This window comes from Hevea brasiliensis, chromosome 10 (genome assembly GCF_030052815.1).
Source record: "Hevea brasiliensis isolate MT/VB/25A 57/8 chromosome 10, ASM3005281v1, whole genome shotgun sequence".
Classification (NCBI taxonomy): domain Eukaryota; kingdom Viridiplantae; phylum Streptophyta; class Magnoliopsida; order Malpighiales; family Euphorbiaceae; genus Hevea; species Hevea brasiliensis.
The window spans coordinates 72425400-72448561 of NC_079502.1; positions in this window are offsets into that span (position 1 = coordinate 72425400).

Consider the following 23162-nt stretch of genomic DNA (forward strand, 5'->3'; position numbering starts at 1 on the left):
ATGATTGGACCCGAAATTGTTCAGCAAACTGAAGAAAAAATCAGAGTGATTAGAGATCGACTTAAGACTGCATCAGACCGTCAAAAGTCCTACATTGATTTGAAAAGAAGAGATATTGAGTATGCAGTGGGTGAGAAAGTTTTCCTCAAAATTTCTCCTTGGAAGAGAATTATGAGATTCGGCAGAAATGGAAAACTAAGTCCTCGTTTCATTGGTCCATATGAGGTTCTGGAAAGAGTGGGTCCTTTGGCATATCGGTTGGCATTACCTCCAGAGTTGGAGAAGATACATAACGCCTTCCATGTGTCTATGTTGAGGAGGTATCGATCAGACCCATCTCATGTACTACCAGTAGAAGAAATTGAAGTGAATCCAGACCTCACATATGAAGAACCCATAGAGATTCTAGCTTATGAGGTGAAGCAGCTACGAAACAAGCAGATACCATTGGTAAAAGTGCTGTGGAACCATCATTCGGGCCAGGAGGCTACTTTGGAATGAGAGGAGGACATGAGGAGACAACACCCACAGCTGTTCAGAGATTAATACCAGGTAAAATTTCGAGACGAAATTTATTTAAGGGGGGGAGAATTGTAACAACCCTAATTGCATAGCCTGGTATATTTCACTATTCCGGTGACCGGAGTCGGTCCGGACAATTAAGGGGATTAGAACCACATCTAAGACAACTAGATAACCTATAAACACAAATAATTAGTTATGTCCAATTAGTTAAGTAAAAATAAGAAAAACAGAACATAAGAAGTTAAACGAGCCGAGAGTCACAGTGATGGGTGACCTTCTCGGGAATGACTGCAAAGTCATTTTAAACTCAAATTTCAAATCGTAAAATGTGACGTCGCGGCCCTTAGGACCCTTATAAACACAGTGGAAAAGAGAAAATCATGAAAAAGAACTGTTAAGCCAATCAAATAATTAGGTCAAAGAGCCGTAAGACATATGGAATTAGTTACAAACCGGGATGAACCGGCGAGGGGCAATTTGGTCAATTGACCCCGAGAGCTGACTCCTGACCTAACTATCAAATAAAATCGGAGAAAAGAAAATTTCAGAATCGAGAATTAAATTAAAGAACTAATAGAAAAATAAATAAATAAAAAAAATGGAAAAGTCAAAAGGTGATGACATCATGCATGACATCATGCATGATGCCATAAAGTATATAATTAATTTATTTTCTTATTTAGATTTTTGGGTCTTCCATAGGGATAAAAACAAAAAAAAAAAAAAGAAAAAGACTTCATCCTCTCATAAAAAATGTGAACCATTCTCTCTCCCTCTCCCTCACCAAAAACTCCCATGGAAGCTTGATACAAGCTTGATTCCACCCACTTAACCTTATTTTGTCCCCAAATTAATCCATAAAAACTTGTTAACCTCACTTGGGGAAGCATTTGAAGAAGAAAAGAAAAGGAAAAAGGGAATGAAATTGAAGAATTAGAGCTAAAAATTCTGCTCACTTAAGGTTGGTACTCTTCCTTCATTCTCTCTTTGAATTTATGTTTAAGTAGCTAAGTTACATTTGTAAGCAACAAATAAGTGAATAAAATCAAGCATGGGGGACCAAATAGAAATGTGGGTAGCTAGGGTTTAGGTTTGAGGATGGATAATTTTGATACAAATTATGAATTAGTTAAGTGTGAATGAGTGTATAACTTCTAAGTATGCAATTAAAATTCAACAAGTGAGTTAAACATGGAAGTTAGGGTTTTGGACCTAGGGTTTGGGAGACAAAATTTGGAAAAATGGTGAAATGATGTCTTTGACCTAATGTGAAGTGAAAAATGGTCATTTGTGACCTAATGAAGAGTGTTAGAGGTGTTGGAATCAAAGCCAAATTCGGATTGGGTATGCACCATGACCAAAAGTCAGCTTTGAGGGACCAAAAATGGAATTTTACAAGTCCAATGGATATGGGACCAATTGGGGATGAAAATAGGCACTAAATGACACAATTTTCATTTAGGAAGCATGCCTAAAGAGTGACTAAAATCTAGTTAACAAATTGACTAAAGTTGAAAAATTGCAGGCTGCCCTACACAAACTGACCAAATGAATAGTATTTGTCCATTTGGTTATAACTCAAGCTAGGTAGGTCAAAATGACCTGAAATATTACCAGTGGTTAGATGAGATATAGATCTAAAACTTTCATGAAGAACACAAACCCAAATTATGCCATTAGCCTAATCAAATCACTGAGCAAAGTTGGATCACTGAACCTGCAAAACTGCAGATTTACCATATGAACAGTAAAGTTTCAATGGCTATAACTCTCTCTAGAAAACTCTGATTTAGGTGATTCTTAAACCGATGGAAACCTAAGGCATAGTAAAACATTTCATATGAAGAAAATTAGACCAAATTATGGACCTAACTTGATCAAATTGCTGGACTCATAACCAATCCTGCAGGTCACCAAGGGCAGCATGCCTAAGCTCAACTCCAACATCCTTACTCACTTCAATTCCTCCTCACACACATTTAAATGGTCACCAATTGACCATTACAAGATTAATATACCATTTTATGAGCAAACCCTAATTTTTTTTCACAAACCCTAATTTTCAAGTGTCCATTTCATGCTATCATGCCATCTAACACATCCAACACACATAATCCAACATCTAACTCAAGTTTTCTCATCACAAACCACTTCTAAACAATTAAAGTCATACAAATCAACAAATCTCATCCTTCTCCCATGGCTGCAAATTTTCATACACACTTTAATATAATTGATTTGTTCAATTTTTCAACAAACTCTCATTTAATTAGTCTTCCTAACAAGAATTAAAAAGAGAGGGAAGTAAGTATAGGCACTAACCTTTTTGAGCTTCACTTAACCTTGATTAAACCTCTCTAATCTCTTATTCTTTGGCTACTAATAGCTTTTTCTAGGTGAAAAATCAAATTTTTGTGAAGGGATTTGGCAATTTTGGTGAACAAATGGAGAGGAAATTCAAGCTTTTAAGCTTGAAAATGGTGGAACCTCTTTTCTCTCTCTCTCTCTCAAAGTTTTTGGCTGCCCAAAGGTTGAAGATGTAGATTTTTTCTCAATTTTTGGTCTCTTTTATCTCTTTTAATGAGTTTAACAAATTGTGATTGGTGGAGGAAATTTAAATGGCATCATATGATGTCATAATTAGCATTTTCTTTCATTTTCTTTTCTTCTCTTCTCTACTCATTTCCAATTTAATTTTTAGCAATATTTATTCATATTTTAGATCATAATAATTATTTACTTAACTGGACAAGTCGGCCAAAAATCATCTCTAAAGACGAAATGACCAAAATGCCCTACGTTTAGCTTAATAGACTAAAGTTGTCTGTACTGATTGAAAAATTTTTCTAAACCTTTTCTTGGCATTTTAATGCCATAGAAACCTCAATAACTCTTCTCTGGAGTCCAAAAAACTATTTTATAAATTTTCCTCCTATTTTAGGGCTCCTAGTTGCGAGAACCGCAACTTTCCATTGGGTTACGCATCGCTAGGGCACCGGCTCATTTAACTTGGTTGTATTTTATTTCTAAAATTTTTCCTTAATTTTTCTTACACTTATTTGAGTTATTTATGACTCCTCACTCTAGTCTAAATATTTTTCCAAACGTTCTAGCTATCCAGACTGACACCGGTCATTGAAACAGTAGAATGTGCAGAATTACTGCAGTGAGGGTGTTACAATTCTTCTCCTCTAATAAAAATTTCGTCCTCAAAATTTACCCGGTGTAGGTATCTGAGATAATTCCTTTACCTTTCTGTTGCTCCCTCTGTCTACTTCTTTTATATATATATGGTACTATTTAGTCTTTTCGAATCTATCGTTATACACTTAGGCATATCATAAGAGAATGATACTTTACCTCAAATTCACATTTGGGGCTTCTTGTTCCTCTCCGGCTTGGGTGACATTTGGAAGTGGTGTTACTGTTGTACTTGGTCCTTCCATGACCTCTATTTGGGTCCGTGGTTAATTCCTCTTAGGACAATCTTTCAGGCGATGGTCTATGGCCCCACATTTATAACAGGCTCCAGTCAATCCCCTACATTCACCTTTATGCCACTTGTTACAATGGCCACATTTTCTTGCTAGTCTTAGCGCACTCACTGCTATTGTTTTTAGTTGATCTCTTCTAGGTATAGGCTGGGTCTAGATCTCCTACTTTGATCAGATGACTATTCTCTCGGCCTCTTATTACTAGACTGTCCAAATTTCCTCTTTTGCTGATCACCCCTCCTCTTCTGTTCCTCTTCATGAACACAGCTAATATATTTCTTTCTGAACTCTATCAGAAAGAATTCCTAAGTTACGTCGGCTGGTGGCACTACCTTGGTTATAACATCCCACCACCGATATGTAGCTTCTTATAACAATGAAATTGCACACTCCAAACTCTGTTCTGGTGTGCAATGGAGCTGCTGTAGGACTCTTTCAGTCCTTTCTAACAAATACTCAGTTGCTGAAGAATCATCTTCCTTTCTACCATTGAAATCTACAGCTCCATACTTCCTAATTTTTCCTAGAGGTGATTTCCGCTGAGGCGGTGGTGGAATAACCCCAGTCATCTGTCGAAAGAATTCAGTCATATGCTCAAACAAGGCCTGTTGGGATTTTATAGGCACCTCTTGCACTGGTGGAGTATGATCTCCCCGATTTCCAATATCACTCTCAGTCAGGATACGGCTTACTACTTCTTCTTCTACTGCCTTCTGCGATTCTAATTCCATACCTTAACCTAAAATAACCAAGAAAACAGATCTGCATTAGAATCACCTTGACTCATATGAATACAATGCATGTTATGCACACTATCCCCTTCCATCTATCTATTCCTAGGAATGCCTAAACTGTGCTCTGATACCAACAAATGTAACACCCCTCACCCGACTACAGTATAGCCGAGCAAGGCGTGCTACAATCGGTGCCGAAGCACCCTAACTTATCTTACTTTATTTTTTTAATAATTTTGAATTCGTTTAATTTAACATCAATTATTTTTCGACAAAGAAACCAATGGAGTTTTCCCTATTTTATTATCGTTTGGCGTATTTCAATATTCACCTGTTTGAAATTCAACAATATTTTCAAAATAAAATCTTATCTATGCTAATCATAATTATCTCATCAATCATTCTCATAATTTTCTCATATTTTAAATCTCATCCATACATTTCAATTTCATAATCATTTCCATACATTTCCATTCATACTCAATTCATATGTAAACATTCTCAAATTACATAAGCATCATTTTCAAATTTCCTTAATTTACATAATTTACAAAATAATTACAAAATTTCGTAATTTACATGATATATAAATTAATTACATATGAAAAAGCTAATTTATTAATTTACATCGCATTCTTATTAATTACATGTTCATAATATACATTACAATACAATATCTAAGCATTTTATACAAAATATAAAATATGATCTATATGGGCCGTATCTATTTGCATTGCTGAAGAGGTGACAATCTTGAATACTTCAGACACTTCTGCAGATCAAAACTCTAAAATCTCTGTTTAATATTTTTATCTAGGCTTTACCTTCAGTACCTGCGCGAGGAAATAATTCCATCGCGCTAAGCATTGCTTCTTAGTGGTGCAATAATATAACAAGGAAACAATATACAAATAAAGATAGAAATAAAACATAATTTAAATAATTAAGATTTATTTATACTTCACATGCAGTTTCTAAAATTTCATATGTTTTATCCTAATTTAGTCTTCTTTAGAAGTGCTTATTTCGCCAATGTACAGTAATAATGTACATAGAAAAATGATCTAAAAATAATAAATTTATGCTTATATTATTATGTAAGTCACATTTACAATATTTATGTATGTTATAATTTTCTTTGCTAATCTTTTAGTATTTTCTCAATACTTTCTAGGTTGTCTCAGATTATTTCATAATAAATAAATTTTAATATCGGTCCAGTTCATTTCGATTCTTTTTAATAAATAACTATTTTAATTTATTTTAGGTCATCTTACTCATTTATTTAATTTCTAATATTTTTAATTACTAATATTCTTAACTTATTTCAATAAATTTCACGGCCCAAGTAACCTATGAAAGGCTGACTAAACTGGATAACGGGCTGTTAGCACTGGACACCGCAGTGCCTCGGGCCGTCATACCATGGGACGCAGAACATCAACCATGTATGCAGTCAGTATGGCTAAAAAGCCATGATAACACATAATCGGGCATAAAAGTCATGAATACGGGCATAAAGCCTTTCGCAGTACTGCTAAAACAAAATACCCTATTGGCGTGCCAAACTATCCAATCTGACACACATGTCTGGCCAATATAAGAGCACATAATATCATTAAAGATTAATATATTGTGTTTTATGACTTCATTATTTCATGATAAATTTCATAATTTATACATTCATCATAATATTCATACATTTCTTACATCATTCATATTGATCACAATTCACAACAATGGTGTTCATATACCATTTTACTCAAAACATTCTTCCTTTCTCTTACAAAGAGAACTAATGTTTCATTCATATTTTCATGTGATTCATTTATTCATTACAATATTTATATGAATTCATAACTCATACAAGGTGTTATTATCTTATTTGTAATGGAAACATAAATCCTAATGTGAACCTCATCCTATTTATACTCAACAATCCATCTAGTTTAATGTCATTTCATATTCAAGTGGTATTACTTATGTTTTATTAGACCTACTAGCAAGGGGAATACAAATCTTAACCATATACTCACATAACTTAAATGTTCATTAAGTCATTTAGGTAAATTGCTATTTCTATTCCAAGTAATCCATGAATGTTTCATGGATTCTAAATTTCATGCCTTAATTTCCTCTACCAATTTAGTTATTACACTTTGTGTCTTTGTATTACTATTTATATTACTATTCACTCAAATTGTTGACATTTTACTACATAATAAATTTATTGAACCTAAGTTCACCAAGATACCACATTTTGCATTCTAAAGTTGTTGGTATTGGTTGCCAATACCATTTCAAAGCTTATCTTATCTTATTCAAAATTTGCAGATTTCATACCTTAGGTTTACTTTTCCATTGGTCATTTATACAGTAGGAATTTGACAAAATTGCCTTCATGAAAGTTGTTCCTTATTGTGTTTAGTTACATTTAGTTTTTTGAATCACTCCATTTGGAATTTTGTAGCTCAAGTTATGGCCTAAAAACCATAACTGGCCGGATTGGACAAAATCCAGAATTCTGGGCAAAACTGATTCTGGCAGATTTGGTAACCTAAGTTTGGTTGGCAATTTGAATTGGTTAGGTTCAGAATTTGAGTTTGTGTTCTTCACGAAAATTGTAGGGCTATGTCTCAGCTTTCTTATGGTAAAATTTCAGGCCAATTGGACCTTCCTACACTGAGTTATGACAAGATGAATAAATACTATTCATTTGGTCATTTTGCCTAGGCAGAATGCAAGTCACCCGGATTAGGGCAATTTTTAGGTCAACTTGGTTTAGTTTTCTGGGCAGGGTTTGCTCACTAAAGTTTTGCCATTATGTGTTTGGTTTCATGTCCAATAGCCTAGCGCTAATTGAACCTACGCAACTCCATTTATGGCAGCCCAAACTTGCTGGACTCACAACCAGTCGTGCAGGTCACCAAGGGTAGCATGCCTAAGCTCAACTCCAACATCCTTACTGTCACACCCTACCCCTCTGTAAGGCATAACATGATCCCGTAGTATACCTAATGAATTACCAACTCTGTCTACTGATAACCCATTAAATACACTATAAGGGATTTTAAAACTTTCCTTACTTCTTTTACAGTGGTGAGCACTATTTACAGGTGTAAAAACCTTTTTTGAACTGAAGTGATAGAACTAACACATTTGAATTATTTGGAATTTCTGTAAAAATTTTGGCAAAGTGCCATCTGTATTTTGGATAAAACAGTTCTTCAGAAAACCAGTAAAAAGCACCTCAATATATTTCCAAATCTCAACTCCAACATTTTTCTCAACACAACATTTTTCTCAACTCAAATCCACAGTGATTTTTCAAAGACTGAGATATAAGAAATATAATACAATTTTTACAAGCCAAAATAACTCATAATTATTTTACAACTTCAATGTACAATTTTAATTTACAACTACTCAAAACCAAGAACAAAATATACATACAGTGAATATACATTACAGTACAAAATGCAAAATGTGGTATACTAAATATACCCTATAATCTCTCGCTGGATGTACTAGCAGCCTAGTCTCACGCCTCGTCTGTCTGTCTACTGCGACAAAGAATGAAAAGCTATCGCTGAGACAATGTCTCAGTGGTGCACAACATTAACCAAATACAACTTTAAATCACAGTTCATAAATCATATAAATGATGGATACGTAAAGCCATAGTTAAATTCAAGACAATGAATGTCATAAGGAATTTAACACAGTATCACAATAAATCTCAGTAATCAAAACGTAGTTAAATTCAAAAGACAGTGAATGTCAATAAGAATTTAAACTCCATTTCACAAATTAGCAAAGCTCATAATAACACATTTTAGTGAAATAATTTACGAACACAGTGTTGCCAATTCATACACAACTTAAGCCATGACACAAAATTTTCGATCAATGCCGCGTTGTACACCATGACAAAGCAATCACAACCCCACTAATCGAAATCAATGAGGAAGGGAGCTAGCAATATAATGAGTACTCATCTGATCACCTCAACTAGTAAACCAGAGAGGGAGAAAAATAAACGATCACGACTCCATAAATGGAGAAGGAAAATAAACGATCACAACCCCATAAATGGAGAAGGAATAATATAATAATGTCATGCTAAGTGTGAACACAAAATCAATTCCAAACATTTTATTCAAATGATTCGTGAGAATCCAATAAATTTCTAAAGTCATAAATTCATTCACAAAATGGCAACACAATTCATAATTAACTTCAAATTTTCACAAATCACACTAAATCAATTTTGCCACAGTTTCAAACCATTTACAATGCTTTTCAAGCAATAAGTATCCATTCAAACACATTTCCTTAATTGAAAATAATAATATACAAATAGTCATAATTTATTTCAATTGAAAAATTCAAAAGAAATAACTGTTGTGCACAAACCTCTGATAACTATCTCCTAGCCTTGACTCAGTGTTTCCTTCCCTTTCCCTGAGTCTTTGTTAACTGAGAAACACAATTTGAAGTGTTTCAATACTCATTTAAACTATCTCTAACGATAATGCTTGATAATTGATTCACTGAATTCTAATATTTGTTTAGTCAACCTAATATGTCGACGCTCGATGCATTCTAGGTAAACTAGGTTTTAATGTTATTAATATGTCACATTCAATAGTATTTTAGGGTTGGTACATGTTATCAAGTTCATTTCAGTGTATACTGCATTTTCTTGCAATTTGCTGGATTCCGGGATACTAGTTTGACCTAGCCGGACAACCTAGTTCCCTCGGTTTTCCGGTTTTGGTCTAAACTACAAACTTATAGATCTATGTCTTATGTATTGCGAGGCAAAATTTCAGGTCATTCTGAGTTATGTAGACCAAGTTATGGTCATTTTACTATTGCTGGTCAAAGTGCATCAAAATTGGTCACTTTTGTTCATTTTAGGTCAATTTTGGTTCGGCCAGTTTTTGGACCCGAACTTGTGCAAGCTGTTGGACTTGCTTATGGTCATTTCTGGGCTTTGGTGTCTTCAAAAGACTTGTAGATATAGGTCTTAACTATTCATGGTCAAAATTTCAGGTCAATTGGATCTGTTTTGAGTGAGTTATGGACTAAACACTAACTGCTGCCCAAATGGTCATTTTTCAGGCTTTATTTGCACTTAATCCGGATTTGGTCATTTTTCAAGCTACCTTGCAAGTAGAATTTTGGCATGCTTCCTTCATGAAAGTTGGCACATTTTGTGCTAGTTTCACCTCTAATTGGTCTCATGCCAATTGGAGCCACACACTTAAAGTTATAAGCCTAAAACTCAAACTGCCTTATTGCATTTCTTCCATACACATCAAGGATCACTCCTAACACTTACCAAACTTAACATTCAAGCCAATTCTGGTTGTACCATGACCTAAACATAATTCACAACACATTATAGGTCATTTTGGAAGCTTACAATTACATTCAATGTGCACCAACAAGTGCAAAATTTTTCAATCCAATTTACAACAATTCAATCACCTATACATGCTTATTTACATGTCCCACTTCACACCACCATACACACACTCAAACTACCATAACAACTAACACATTTTAACATCATTATTCCATAAACCAAACATGAAATAAAATCCTTATGGTTCACAAAACTAGGCTGCCAATTTATACCTCACTTTGAATAAAGTTCCAAGCTTCCAAATTCAAGTATACATTCACAATATACTTAGCATACATCACCCAATCAATTTCCTACACACATATATATTTAATCAATCCTTTAATCCACCATTTACAAGCAAAAATAAACTTTCTTTAAAGTGTTTCCATGGCTGCCAAAAGTACACTTCCCCATTCAACATCAAACTTCAAAAATCTCTCCATAAATCATACACCCATAACATCCTTACAAACTTTAATTAAACAATAATAAAAAACACAAACTTACCACTTTTGAAGCTTCTTAAAAACTCATCAAAACTTACCTTTCTCACTCCCTAAATTCTACCTAAGTGGTGTAGACTAACTTTGATGAAGGAACTTAGGAAGAAATTGGCTTACTTCATGCATGCATGGAGCTTTGCCATGGACGGCCATGGAGGAAGTTGAGAGAAGAAAATGATTCAGCTAGTTCTGGTTTGGGAGGTTGAAGAAGGTGATTTGTTTCTGACCAAAAAAGTGTAGTGGTCCACTTAGGTAAGGTGAGTGGAGCACTAAGTAAGAATTAATGATTTTTTTATTCTTAATTTTCCAAATTCTCACATTAAGCTTCCCATTTTTGCTATTTAAACTTTGTACCACTAATTTAATTTTTCATGACATTTTACAAATATAATATCATGTATTTTTAATGGACATTTAGGTCAAAAGACAACTCGGGGTGTCAAATGACCACAATGCCCCTGTTCGGGTTACATTCCCGATTTTTCGGTAACACCGAGTTTTGTCCGTTTTTCGATTTCTCACTTTTCTTTGTACTAATTATTTAATTTTTCTTTGATATTTCTAATGATATTTATACTTCAATAAATATTTATTTGAGTCCTAAAAATATTTTTCAGGGTTCCCTGCAGTCCAGGGCTAGTCAACGGTCCACGCCGTGACTTCCCGGTGCGGTCACCCATCACTAGGGTTCTCGGCTCGCTTAACTTGATTACATTTCTTTGCTATTATTTTTCCTTTGTTTTTCTTGTATTTCATTATTTTATGTCTCCTCTATCATAACGAAGGGTAGTTCTAGGCATCATAGCTGTCCGGACAACATTGGTCACCGGAACAGTAGAACGCACTACCGAACTTAGGAGTGTTACAATTCTCCCCCCCTTAAAATAAATTTCGTCCATGAAATTTTACCCAATAGCCATCTTACAATAGTCATACTTTTATTTTTTTTTCCTTTTTATATGATCGTATAATCTTCTTTTCCTCAAATTTGTATAAGACTTTTAACAATCTAATACAACGCTTAATTTGTTTGTATAACACTAATCTCCTCTTACTATTGTACTGTCTAATATTTCGGTTCACGTTCCTTCTTGAATGACCCTTGAGGTCATGTTAGAATCATTCATCTAGTCATTGGTCCTCTGACCATTCTAGTCCATAGTCTTCCTCACATTCGTAACACTTCTTTGTTATATCTGAACCAACTGTTCAAATTTTTACTTCCATAACTCTTTTTATCTGTCAATATTCTATAACCTACTTCCTTTTGTACTGAATTATAACCTTTCAATATTCTAACTTTTGAGTTTTAGATCCCTAAGTAGGATTTTCAAACTTATTCCTAACGATTAAATTTTGTCCTGGCATAACTCTACCAAAACAGATGCCGTTGGCAACTATTCTCATCTAGGTGTACTATCGGGTAGTACATAGCTTTACACAATAATCTCAAGTTAGTACTGTAATCTGCAGCTTACAATATAAACATCAAGAGCATTGCATAGTTACTTCGATACATTCCAATAGATCAAACTTTCCTATCTTTTATCCTTTTCAAATTCACTGATATCCGAACTTATTCTGATTACAATATCCATTAGCAATTACTAATAGTAACATCCTTGCCCTCATCTAGAGCAATTCCATTACTGCATATTACTTTTACTTCCTCTTGCCTTACATTAAGTAGGCTCGCCAATTAGCTTTATAATTTTTAGTGTGTTAGAAAATACTTTTCGCCGATAAACTGTTCTAAAACTAATTTCACTTATTATCACAATCCTTCTCTTAAAGGACTAATCACTAATGCATCAAAATTTATTCCCCTCTAAAGGAATAACAACAAAACATATAGTTCTAACACTAACATAAAAGTATTCAGACTCCAGGTCAAACAATACATAAACGAAGAGTGCCATCCTTCTTCTTAACAAATAATACTGGCGCTCCCCAAGGTGACACAATAGGGCGAATAAAGCCCTTTTCAAGTAATTCTTGCAACTGTATCTTCAACTCCTTCAACTCTGCTAGTGCCATTCTGTATGGTGTTATGGAGATTGGATCCACACCAGGCATAACATTAATTTCAAACTGCACTTCTCTTTCCGGAGGTAATCCTAGCAATTCATCAGGAAACACATCTGGAAAGTCATGTACTGTAGGGATGTCTTTCAATGCTGAACTCCCCACTTAGGTGTCTACCACATGTGCCAAGTATGCTTCACACCCCTTTCTGATCATTTTTCTAGCTAGTGCAGCCAAAATGACGTTTAATGGCAATAACTGCCTCTCCCCATGTATTACCACATCGCTGTACTGAGGGAGACTAAAAGTGACTGTCTTCAGCCTACAGTAAATCATGGCATGATGCCTAGCTAACCAATCCATGCCCAAGATGATATCATAATCTCTGAAGGGCATTTCAATGAAATCAGACAGAAAAGTGTGTCCTTGGATCACCAAAGGACAATCCCTATACATTCTATTAAACCTGACCTCCTGTCCTAGCGGACTTGTTACTAGCACCTCAAAGTCCATTTTTGTACATGGAACAACAATGTAATCAATGATGCTAGCACACACATAAGAATGGATAAAACCCGGATCAAATAATACAAACACATCTTGATTAAAAGTTGAGAAGGTACCAGCCACAACATCAGATGTCTCGACTTCTTCCATCTGTCTCATTGCGTAGACTCTAACCGGAGCACTGTCTTGCTCTGATTGTTTCATAGTGCATTGGCTGCCTGCTGGGTTACCTCTACCCCTATCTCTACCTCTGCTAGGTGGTTGTGAACCTCTGGTGACAGGGCTCTGAACTAACCCTTCAGCAGTAGTAGAAGGTGGTCCAACTCTACAGGCACTGGTGCAGTCCTTGGCAAAGTGTCCTATGCCTCCACAGTTATAACAGGCTCCTATGGCCTTGTAGCATACCCCACCATGATTTCTACCACAAGTTTCACATTGGCAGGAAGGGTAAGAACTTCTAGTTGTTCAACGACTGAACCTTGGTCTTCTCTGCCTCGATGATCCACCTCTATTATATCCCTGAACTCGGAGCTCCTCATATTCTTTTCTCTTTCTTAAATTACTGCTTGAGCTCTGACCCATAGGTTTTTCCCTCTTCTCTATTTCATGTTGCCCTTGTGGGGGTTGGGTTTGAACTTCGGCTTGGGCTGACAGATTATCAGCCATTTGTTGAAAGAAAGTGGCCATTTGCTGGGCCATTTGTGCAGTAATTTGTACCGGTAAAACTTGTACAGTCGGGCCTTCGACACTTTGTGGAGCTGGGGCCTCAACTTGTACCTCAGCCTCTATCGATTGATCGACTGAACGATCACCCTCTTCCATAGCCAATTCGAGGATCTTAGACCTCCTGAACAATTAACACAAGGAGATTTCCTCCCGTTACTGCATATTTATAATGTAATGTACTGTATGTATCAAACAATGATATTGAGCAGTTGTATTATGAAGAAAGAATATTCAAATTATAGGTGAAAACAGAATTTTAAAAACTTTGCTCTGATACCACCAAAACATGTCACACCCTACCCCTTTGTAAGGCATAACATGATCCCGTAGTATACCTAATGAATTACCAACTCCGTCTACTGATAACCCATTAAATACACTACAAGGGATTTTTAAAGCTTTTCTTACTTCTTTTACAGTGGTGAGCACTATTTACAGGTGTAAAAACCTTTTTTGAACTGAAGTGATAGAACTAACACATTTGAATTATTTGGAATTTTTGTAAAAATTTTGGCAAAGTGCCATCTGTATTTTGGATAAAACAGTTCTTCAGAAAACCTGTAAAAAGCACTTCAATATATTTCCAAATCTCAACTCTAACATTTTTCTCAACACAACATTTTTCTCAACTCAAATCCACAGTGATTTTTCAAAGACCGAGATACAAGAAATATAATACAATTTTTACAAGCCAAAATAACTCATAATTATTTTACAACTTCAATGTACAATTTTAATTTACAACTGCTCAAAACCAAGAACAAAATATACATACAGTGAATATACATTACAGTAAAAAATGCAAAATGTGGTATACTAAATATACCCGATAATCTCTCGCTGGATGTACTAGCAAATTTAGTCACGCTCGTCTGTCTGTCTACTGCGACAAAGAATGAAAGCTATCATTTGAGACAATGTCTCAGTGGTGCACAACATTAACCAAATACAACTTTAAATCACAGTTCATAAATCATATAAATGATGGATACGTAAAGCCATAGTTAAATTCAAGACAATGAATGTTATAAGGAATTTAACACAATATCACAATAAATCTCAGTAATCAAAACGTAGTTAAATTCAAAAGACAGTGAATGTCAATAAGAATTTAAACTCCATTTCACAAATTATCAAAGCTCATAATAACACAAGTTAGTCAAATAATTTACGAATACAGTGTTGCCAATTCATACAAAACTTAAGCCATGACACAAAATTTTCGATCAATGCCGCGTTGTACACCACGCAAAGCAATCACAACCCCACTAATCGAAATCAATGAGGAAGGGAGCTAGCTATATAATGAGTACTCATCCGATCACCTCAACTGGTAAACCAGAGAGGGAGAAAAATAAACGATCACGACTCCATAAATGGAGAAGGAAAATAAACGATCACAACCCCATAAATGGAGAAGGAATGATATGATACTGTCATGCTAAGTGTGAACACAAAATCAATTCCAAACATTTTATTCAAATGATTCGTGAGAATCCAATAAATTTCTAAAGTCATAAATTCATTCACAAAAATAGCAACACAATTCATAATTAACTTCAAATTTTCACAAATCACACTAAATCAATTTTTCCACAGTTTCAAATCATTTGCAATGCTTTTCAAGCAATAAGTATCCATTCAAATACATTTCCATAATTGAAAACAATAATATACAAATAGTCATAATTTATTTCAATTGAAAATTTCAAAAGAAATAACTGTTGTGCACAAACCTCTGATAACTATCTCCTGGCCTTGCCTCAGTGTTTCCTTCCATTTCCCTGAGTCTTTGCTAACTGAGAAACACAATTTGAAGTGTTTCAGTACTCATTTAAACTGTCTCTAACGATAATGCTTGATAATTAATTCACTGAATTCTAATATTTGTTTAGTCAACCTAATATGTCGACCCTCGATGCATTCTAGGTAAACTAGGTTTTAATGTTATTAATATGTCACATTCGATAGTATTTTAGGGTTCGTACATGTTATCAAATTCATTTCCGTGTATACTGTATTTTCTTACAATTTGCTGGATTTCGGGATACTAGTTTGACCTAGCTGGACGACCTAGTTCCCTCGGTTTTCGGGTTTCGGTCTAAACTACAAACTTGTAGATCTATGTCTTATGGAACGCAGGGCAAAATTTCAGGTCATTCTGAGTTATGTAAACCAAGTTATGGTCATTTTACTATTGCTGGTCAAAGTGTATCAAAATTGGTCACTTTAGGTCATTTTAGGTCAATTTTGGTTCGGCCAGTTTTTGGACCCGAACTTGGGCAAGCTTTTGGACTTGCTTATGATCATTTCTGGGCTTTGGTGTCTTCATACGACTTGTAGATATCAGTCTTAACTATTCATGGTCAAAATTTCAGGTCAATTGGACCTGTTTTCAGTGAGTTATGGCCTAAACACTAACTGCTGCCCAAATGGTCAATTTTCAGGCCTTATTTGCACTTAATACGGATTTGGTCATTTTTCAAGCTACCTTGCAAGCAGAATTTTAGCATGCTTCCTTCATGAAAGTTGGCACATTTTGTGCCTAGTTTCAGCTCTTATTGGTCTCATGCCAATTGGAGCCACACACTTAAAGTTATAGTCCTAAAACTCAAACTGCCTTATTGCATTTCTTCCATACACATCAAGGATCACTCCTAACACTTACCAAACTTAACATTCAAGCCAATTCTGGTCGTACCATGTCCTAAACATAATTCACAACACATTATAGGTCATTTTGGAAGCTTACAATTACATTCAATGTGCACCAACAAGTGCATAATTTTTCAATCCAATTTACAACAATTCAATCACCTATACATGCTCATTTACATGTCCCACTTCACACCACCATACACACACTCAAACTGCCATAACAACCAACACATTTTAACATCATTATTCCATAAACCGAACATGAAATAAAATCCTTATGGTTCACCAAACCAGGCTGCCAATTTATACCTCACTTTGAATAAAGTTCCAAGCTTCCAAATTCAAGTATACATTCACAATATACTTAGTATACATCACCCAATCAATTTCCTACACACATATATATTTAATCAATCCTTTAATCCACAATTTACAAGCAAAAATAAACTGTCTTTAAAGTGTTTCCATGGCTGCCAAAAGTACACTTCCCCATTCAACATCAAACTTCAAAAATCTCTCCATAAATCAAACACCCATAACATCCTTACAAACTTTAATTAAACAATAATCAAAAACACAAACTTAACACTTTTGAAGCTTCGTAAAAACTCATCAAAACCTACCTTTCTCACTCCCTAAATGCTGCCCAAGTGGTGTAGACTAACTTTGATGAAGGAACTTAGGAAGAAATTGGCTTACTTCATGCATGCATAGAGCTTTGCCATGGACGGCCATGGAGGAAGTTGAGAGAAGAAAATGATTCTGCTGGTTCTGGTTTGGGAGGTTGAAGAAGTTGATTTGTTTCTACCCAAAAATATGTAGTGGTCCACTTAGGTAAGGTGAGTGGAGCACTAAGTAAGAATTAATGATTTTTTTATTCTTAATTTTCCAAATTCTCACATTAAGCTTCCCATTTTTGCTATTTAAACTTTGTACCACTAATTTAATTTTTCATGAAATTTTACAAATATAATATCATGTATTTTTAATGGACATTTAGGTCAAAAGAAAACTCGGAGTGTCAAATGACCACAATGCCCCTGTTCGGGTTGCATTCCCGATTTTTCTGTAACACCGGGTTTTGTCCGTTTTTCGATTTCTCACTTTTCTTTATACTAATTATTTAATTTTTCTTTGATATTTCTAATGATATTTATACTTCAATAAATATTTATTTGAGTCCTAAAAATATTTTCCAGGGTTCCCCACAGTCCAGGGCTAGTCAACGGTCCACGCCGTGACTTCCCGGTGCGGTCACCCATCGCTAGGGTTCTCGGCTCGCTTAACTTGGTTACATTTCTTTGCTATTATTTTTCCTTTATTTTTATTGTATTTTCTTTTCTTGTATTTCATTATTTTATGTCTCCTCTATCATAACGAAGGGTAGTTCTAGGCATCCTAGCTGTCCGGGACAACACTGGTCACCGGAACAGTAGAACGCACTACCGAACTTAGGGGTGTTACACTTACTCACTTCAATTCCTCCTCACACACATTTAAATGGTCACTAGTTGACCATTACAAGGTTAATATATTATTTCATGAGCAAACCCTAATTTTTTTCATAAACCCTAATTTCCAAGTGTCCATTTCATGCTATCATGCCATCTAACACATCCAACACACATAATCCAACATCTAACTCAAGTTTTCTCATCACAAACCACTTCTAAACAAATCAACAAATCTCATCCTTCTCCCATGGCTGAAAATTTTCATACACACTTCAATATAATTGTTTTGGTTAATTTTTCAACAAACTCTCATTTAATTAGTCTTTCTAACAAGGATTAAAAAGAGAGGGAAATAAGTATAGGCACTAACCTTTTTGAGCTTCACTTAACCTTGATTAAACCTCCCTAATCTCTTCTTCTTTGGCTGCCATTAGCTTTTTCTAGGTGAAAGATCAAATTTTTGTGAAGGGACTTGGCAATTTTGGTGAACAAATGGAGAGGAAATTCAAGCTTTTAAGCTTGAAAATGGTGGAACCTCTTCTCTCTCTCTCTCTCTCTGTCAACGTTTTTGGCTGCCCAAAGGTTGAAGATGCAGATTGTTTTTCAATTTTTGGTCTCTTTTATCTCTTTTAATGAGTTTAACAAATTGTGATTGGTAGAGGAAATTTAAATGACATCATATGATGTCATAATTAGCATTTTCTTTCATTTTCTATTCTTCTCTTCTCTACTCATTTCCAATTTAATTTTTAGTAATATTTATTCATATTTTAGATCATAATAATTATTTACTTAACTGGACAAGTTGGCCAAAAATCATCTCTAAAGAAGAAATGACCAAAATGCCCTACGTTTGGCTTAACAGACTAAAATTGTCTGTACCGATTGAAAAATTTTTCAAAACCTTTTCTTGGCATTCTAATGCCATAGAAACCTCAATAGCTCTTCTCTGGAGTCCCAAAAATTATTTTATAAATTTTCCTCTAGGTTTAGGGCTCCTAGTTGTGAGAACCGCAACTTTCCATTGAGTTACCTATCGCTAGGGCCCCGGCTCATTTAACTTGGTTGTATTTTATTTTTAAAATTTTTTCTTAGTTTTTCTTACACTTATTTGAGTTATTTATGACTCCTCACTCTAGTTTAAATATTTTTCTAGACGTTCTAGCTATCCAGACTGACATCGGTCATCGGAACAGTAGAATGTGCGGAATTACTATAGTGAGGGTGTTACAAAAACTCCTAATTAAACACTTTAATTAGTCATGGGCCTAATTATGGGCCTTGAATCCAAGCCCACATTCAAGCCCAAAAGCCATGCGCATGGTTGAATGCACCAAACCATGCGCACCAATGGTGTTCATCATCATACTGCCACCTATTCTTTGCAACAAGCAATGAATCAATCATCTCATGATCAAATCACAATTAAATCATGTATTAAACAATCTAACTGGAAAATAGTGGCTCTAATATCAATTGAAGAAGCGAAATCATAAAAATTATTAGATTAGAACATTGAATTCAAAAATTTTCTTCTAGGGTCTCATGCATCATGCAAGATTCATTTTTTACCTATTGATTTCAATGTTCAATTTGTAACACCCCTAAGTTCGGTAGTGCGTTCTACTGTTCCGGTGACCAGTGTTGTCCGGACAGCTAGGATGCCTAGAACTACACTTCGTTATGATTGAGGAGACATAAAATAATGAAATACAAGAAAAGAAAATACAAGAAAAACAAAAGAAAAATAATAGCAAAGAAATGTAACTAAGTTAAGCGAGCCGAGAACCCTAGCAATGGGTGACCGCACCGGGAAGTCACAGCGTGGACCGTTGACTAGCCCTGGACCGCGGGGAACCCTGAAAAATATTTTTAGGACTTAAAAAGACATCAATTGAAGTATAAATATCATTAGAAATATCAAATAAAAATTAATTAATTAGTACAAAGAAAAGTGAGAAATCGAAAAACGGATAAAACTCGGTGTTACCGAAAAATCAGGAATGCAACCCGAACAGGGGCATTGTGGTCATTTGACACCCCGAGTTGTCTTTTGACCTAAATTTCCATTAAAAATAAATAATATTACACTTGGAAAATATAATGAAAAATTAAATTAGTGGTACCTAATATAAATAGCAAAAATAGGGAGTTAAATGTGGGAAAATGAAATTTATGAATAAACTAATATTAAAGGCCCTTAGTGCTCCACTCACCCACCAAAGTGGACCACTTATTCATCAATTTGGACCAGCAGATTGTCATCTTCCTCACTTCTCAAAATTTCAGCCGTGAACCTCCATTGAAGATACTCCATGGCCAAAGCTTAACCAAGCCATGCAACCATGATTTAGCCACATTTTTCACTAGCTTCCTTCACAAAAACTGTTCTACACCACTTGGGCAGTAGATAGGAAGCAATAAGACCAAGTTTTGGAGAGATTTTGAAGAGTTTCCAAAGTGGTAAGTTTGTTTTTTTGGTTAGTACTTCATTAAAGTTAGTAAGAATGTTATGGGTACTTGAATTATGGAGAGATTTTTGAGGTTTGATGTTTAAAGGGGGATGTGTACTTTTGGCAGCCATGAAAACACTTTGAAGGCAGTTTATTGTTGCTTGTAAATGGTGAATTAAATGATTGATTAAATGTATATTGTGTATGAAATTGTTTGGGTGATGTATACTTAGTATATGTAAATGTGAATTGAAATTTGAAGCTTGGAAATTAATGGAATGTAAAGGTACCATTGTGGCAGTTTGTTAACTCTTGAGGAATGCTGGAATTCATGCTTGGTTTATGGAATAATGGTGTTGAATTGTGATAGTGGTTATGGCAGTTTGAGGGTATGTATGATGGTGTGAAGTTGAACATGTAAAAGTGTTATGGTTAGGTACTTGAATTGTTGTAATTGAGTTGAAACATTCTGCACTTTATGGTGTATGTTGAATGTAATTGTAAGCTACCAAAATGACCTATAATATGTTGTAAATTATGTTTAGGTTATGGTACAACCAGAATTGGCTTGAATGTTGAGTTTGGTGAGTGTTAAAAGTGATCCTTGATGTGTATGAAATAAATACAATAAGGCAGTTTGAGTTTTAGGCCTAGAACTTTAAGTGTGTGGCTCCAATTCGTATGAGACCAATTGGAGGTGAAACTAGACACAAAATGTGCCAACTTTCATGAAGAAAACTTGCCAAAATTCTGCCTGCAAGGTAGCTTGAAAAATGACCAAATCCGGATTGAGTGCAAATAAGGCCTGAAAATTGACCATTTGGGCAGCAGTTAGTGTTTAGGCTATAACTCACTCAAAACAGGTCCAATTGACCTGAAATTTTGACCATGAATATTTAAGACCCATATCTACAAGTCTTATGAAGACACCAAAGCCCAGAAATGACCATAAGCAAGTCAAACAGCTTACACAAGTTCGTATCCAAAAACTGGCCAACCAAAATTTACCTAAAATGACCTAAAGTGACCAATTTTGATGCACTTTGACCAGCAATAGTAAAATGACCATAACTTGGTCTACATAACTCGGAATGACCTGAAATTTTGTAGTTTTGACCATAGATCTACAAGTTTGTAGTTTTGACCAAAACCCGAAAACCGAGGGAACTAGGTCGTCCGGCTAGGTCAAACTAGTATCCCGAAATCCAGCAAATTGCAAGAAAATGCAAGATACATGGAAATGAATTTGGTAATATGTACCAACCCTAAAAGACTATCGAATGTGACATATTGGTAACCTTAAAACCTAATTTACCTAGAACGCATCGAGGGTCGATAAATTAGGTTGATTAAGCAAATAATAGCATTCAGTGAATTACTTATCAAGCATTATCGTTAGAGACAGTTTAATTAAGTATTGAAACACTTTAAATTGTGTTTCTCAGTTTGCAAAAACTCAGGAAAAGGGAAGGAAACACTGAGTCAAGGCCAGAAGACAGTTATCAGAGGTTTGTGCATAACAGTTATTTCTTTTGAATTTTTCAATTGAAATAAATTATGACTAATTGTATATTATTGTTTCAATTATGGAAATGTGTTTGAATGGATACTTATTGCTTGAAAAGCATTGTAAACGGTTTGAAACTGTGGAAAAATTGATTTAGTGTGATTTGTGAAAATTGAAGTTAATTATGAATTGTGTTGCCATTTTGTGAACGAATTTATGACTTTAGAAATTTATTGGATTCTCACGAATCATTTGAATAAAATGTTTGGAATTGATTTTGTGTTCACACTTAGCATGACAGTATCATATCATTCCTTCTCCATTTATGGGGTTGTGATCGTTTATTTTCCTTCTCCATTTATGGAGTCGTGATCGTTTATTTTTCTCCCTCTCTGGTTTACCAGTTGAAGTGATCAGATGAGTACTCATTATATAGGTAGCTCCCTTCCTCATTGATTTCGATTAGTGGGGTTGTGATTGCTTTTGTCGTGGTGTACAACGCGGCATTGATCGAAAATTTTGTGTCATGGCTTAAGTTGTGAATGAATTGGCAACACTGTGTTCTTAAATTATTCGACTAAATTGTGTTATTATGAGCTTTGATAATTTGTGAAATGGAGTTTAAATTCTTATTGACATTCACTGTCTTTTGAATTTAACTACGTTTTGATTACTGAGATTTATTGTGATATTGTGTTAAATTCCTTATGACATTCATTGTCTTGAATTTAACTATGGTTTTACATATCCATCATTTATATGATTTATGAATTGTGATTTGAAGTTATATTTGGTTAATGTTGTGCACCATTGAGACATTGTCTCAGCGATAGCTTTTCATTGCTGTCGCAGGTAGACAGATTGACAGGGCAGCAGACTAGGCTGTTAGTACATTCAGCGAGAAACCATCGAGTATATTGAGTATACCACATTTTGCATTTTATACTGTAATGTATGTTCACTGTATGTATATATTATTCTTGATTTTGAGCAGTTGTAAATTAAAATTGTACATTGAAGTTATAAACTAAATTATGAGTATTTTGACTTGTAAAAATTGTATTATATTTCTTTTATCTCAGTATTTGAAAAATTATTGTGGATTTGAGTTGAAAAAGATATTGTGTTGTTTAACTGTTGAAGTGGAGATTGAGAATTAT